Consider the following 4,091-nt stretch of genomic DNA (forward strand, 5'->3'; position numbering starts at 1 on the left):
AAAGCAGAGAATACCAGAAAAATATTTATCTCTGTTTTATTGAGTATACAGAGACATTTGACCATGGATCATAATAACTATGGCTAGCCTTGAGAAGAATGGGAGCAAAGTTGTGCTCATAATAATACTCAAGTGTGCTTATAAGAAATCTATACCTACCTCAAGAAGCTATTGTCTGAAGAGGATAACAGAACGCTGTATGGTTTAAAATCAGGAAGGATGTGTGTCAGGGTTGTATTCTTTCTTCATACCCCTTCAGATTGAAGACTGAGCAACTAATTCCTGAGCTTGGACACTATGAAGAGAGATAGGAGATCAAAGTTTAACAGGATTTCAGGCAATACCTTTTGGAGAGGATGTGGACAGATAGAAACTTTTTTATAAGCTGTCAACAATTTCATTTTACTTGTCACAATCCACATCCATGGAAGCAAAAGTCATGAAAGAAAAAGATACCTTGCTTTGGGAAAATCTGCTGTCAAGGACCTCTTCAAAGTGCTAAAGGAAAAGAATGTCAGTTTAAAGTATAAGATGCACCTGACTCAAGCCTTGTTTTATTAGAAGTTCATTTGCTTATGAAAGTTGGTCAATGAATAAGGAAGACTAAATAATTTCTATTTGATGTAATTTACTTTTTTTTAATTGGAGACTTGGAAAGTGTTAAACTGTGAATATTTTCTTTATAATTTTTTGTGTGTTCTTTGTCTTTTAAGAGTAGGGTTCCTTCCCTTAAACATTGTTCAACATTTTTGTGTGTGCAGTTATAATGATTTGTTTATTTATTGCAAATACCTTTTTTTTATTTTTACACTGATTTACAGGACAAAGTTTATATACACTACCCCTCATCCCAGATCCTCCCCACCTACCGAAACCATCACCTTCCACCCATCAAACTGTGTGACCCCATGATTACCCTCCCCTCCACCCTTCTGCTCCTGCACCCCTTAGATTCTCATACACACTCTACTAGTTATCTGTTTCTACAATAATGGTCTTATACAGTATTTTTCCTGATGGGACTGACTTGGCATAATATTTTCCGGTCACTCCCAAACTAGAGAGTGATTTATCAGTGCTTCTTTACATGCTACAAAATATTCCATTGTGTGAACATACCACAATTTGGAAAAGTTTAATCAATTTTATCCTCTCCAAGTTGAGCATTTTTGGCTGTATTTGGCAGTCTCTTTAAACCATATACTAGGCCATCTATGTTTGATCCCAGGTTGTCTCTGATTAATTTTATGGTTTGGGACTTTAATCCCAGGTCTCTGGTCCACCTTGAGTTGTTTTTTCTTATGATGTGAAATGTGGATCCTGTTTCAGCTTTCTGCAGGTAACAGAGAGATGGGAACTCTTACACACTCTTGGTGGGATTGTAAAATTGTACAACCACTTTGGAAGTCATTTTAGCATTTCCTCAGAGAGCTGAATATAGAAATTCTATATGACCCAGCTATTCTACGGCTTGGAATATACCTTGAGAAAATTAGAACTGAGGCACAAAAGGAGATTTGTATACCAATTATTAATCATTACAAGAACATGGAAACAGTCCAAATGTCCAACCAAAATTGAATAGATTGAGAAATAGTATATTCACACATGGAATACCACACAGCATGCAGGAGCAATGAGTTTTGAAAATTACTAACTAACTTGAGAAAAACTGGAGAGCATTATGTTAAGTGAAATAACTCAGTCTGATAAGGACAAATGCAGTAGAAGATCATTATTGTAAAATAAGAAGGATAACTAGTAAAACATGTATGAGCATCCAAAGGAAGGAGAGTAGGAGCAGATGGATGAGGAAAGGCAGGGAGGGTAATCATAGCATTGCACAATTTGATGGGTAGAGAGAGGGATGGGAAAAGGAAATGGGAAAGATCTGGTGTGAAAATAAATGTCTACAAACTTTGTAACTAAATCAATGTAAAATGAAAAATAGATCTAAGGAAGACTCATCCACAACTATGTTAAGCAGACGACACAATCTTGGTTGCTAAAAGTGAAGAGGATCTTAGCGCTTGTAGCAGTACATCAAAGACTAGTCTTCAATATGAATTGCATCTCAACATGAAGAAAACCAAGGTTCTTACCACTGGGCCAATAGGCAATACCATGATAGAAAGGATCAAAGCTGCCATTATTTCATCTTACATGGATTCACAATTAGCATTCTTGGTACCAATAGTGAGGAGATAAGGAGATTTATGCCTTACTTTGAGCAAGTTTGCCGTCAGGGACCTCACTAAAATACTGACAACATCAGTTGAAGAATATGGTGTACCTGATTCAGGCCCTGGAGTTTTCAACCACTTTCTAGGCATCTAAAAATTGGACAATGAAAAAGATGACAGAAGAATTGACACTTTTGATTTGCAGTGTTGGAGAAGAGTGCTGAATAGTCTATGGACTGCTAAAAGGACAAAACTTTGTGTCTTGGAAAAGGAGAAACTTGCTGCCCGCCATAGCCTACTCACTGCTTCTCCTTAGCCAGAGGCCCACCCTCATTTGCTCTTGCCCTCACTCTGTGCCAAAGGGCTGCCAACCAGTCACACAAACTTCCCTATAAAGTTTCTGTCATCAGCCTGGCCTCCTGGGAACACAAAGCCCTGGGCATTGTGGAGAATGTGAAGACAGGCCTGATGTGCACTCAGGAGATGTACTCGGTCTCCAAGCCACTGAAGGGCATCTGCATCACTTGGTGCCTGTACATGATTGTGGTGACAGCGGTCCTCACTGAGACTCTCATATCCGTGGGTGCTAAGGTCCAATGGTCCAGCTGCAACCTCTTCTCTACCCAGGTCCATGTGTCATCTGCCAGTGGCAGGCCTGGCATTCCGGTGTACTGGAAAGGCAAAAAAAGATGAGGAGTACCTGTAGTGCATTGAGCAGACTCTGCACTTCAAGGATGGATAACTCAACATGATTCTGGGTGACAGTGGTTACCTCACCAGCCTTATTCACACCAAGTACCCACAGCTCTTGTTGAGTATCCGAGATATCTCTGAGGAAACTATGACTGGAGGCCACAGTCTGTGTAAGATAAGGGCCAATGGGATTTTGAGAGTGCCAAGAGCAAGTTTGACAGCCTCTATGGCTGCCAAAAGCCACTAGTAGATGACATCAAGAGAGCCACAGATGTGATGATTACAGGTAAGGTGACAGTGGAGGCAGGCTAGAGCAATGTGGGCAAGGGCCCTGTTCAGGCCCTGAGAGGCTTCAGAGCCCAAATCATCATCACTGAGATTGACCTCATCAACACACTGAAGGCTGTCATGGATGCCTATGAGGTAATTACCATGGGTGAGGTCTGTAAGGAAGGCAACATCTTTGTCACAATCATAGGCTGTGTTGATGTCATCCTTGAGCAGAGAATATCATCATGTGTAACATTGGACAGTTAGTTGTGAAGATTGGCGTCAAGGGGCTCAGTCAGAATGCTGTGGAGAAGGTGAACATAAAGCCCCGGGGGGACCGATACCAGCTAAGGAATGGGTACTGCATCGTCCTGTTTACTAAAAGCCAGCTGGTCAACCTGGGCTGTGCTATGGGCCACCCCAGCTTTGTAATGAATAACTCTTCACCAACCAGGTGCTGGCACAGATTGAAATGTGGATCCATCAAGACGAGTATGCGGTCCACTCCCTATCCAAAAAGTTGGACCAGGCAGTGGCTGCAGCTCACCAGGCAAGCTGAACATGAAGCTGACCAAGCTGACTGAGAAGACGAAGTACCTGGGTATACCCTCGGATGGCCCTTCAAGGGTCATCACTGTCGTTGCTGAAAGTCAAGCCTGATGTCATTGCTCCTTGTCTTCCAAATGATGTCCCTGCCCAGGATCCAGTTCTTTCCAAGAACAAATGACACTAACTTTGACCTTGGTTTGTCATTGCCACCCTGCCCCTCCTCATTGACTTCCTGTGGCTGGTCACTTAGCCTTTGGCCACCTCTTTGTACTTTATACTGTTACAGGTATGTCAGGAGACACTGAAGAACCTCTTCCAAAGCTCTTATGATAGAGGTATGAAGGAGACATCTGCAGGGAAGCACACAGGGGTATTGGAAGTGCACATTCAGTATTT

General features: G+C 41.8%; 1 pseudogene; it reads left to right on the plus strand.

Moving 5' to 3' along the window:
- Positions 1 to 3,806, plus strand: part of LOC102868808 — a 163,474-nt pseudogene extending 159,668 nt beyond the window's left edge.
- Positions 3,807 to 4,091: the final 285 nt, after the last annotated feature.

The sequence above is a fragment of the Elephantulus edwardii genome, unplaced genomic scaffold (genome assembly GCF_000299155.1).
Source record: "Elephantulus edwardii isolate Elephantulus edwardi_28Jun2011 unplaced genomic scaffold, EleEdw1.0 scaffold00100, whole genome shotgun sequence".
NCBI lineage: Eukaryota > Metazoa > Chordata > Mammalia > Macroscelidea > Macroscelididae > Elephantulus > Elephantulus edwardii.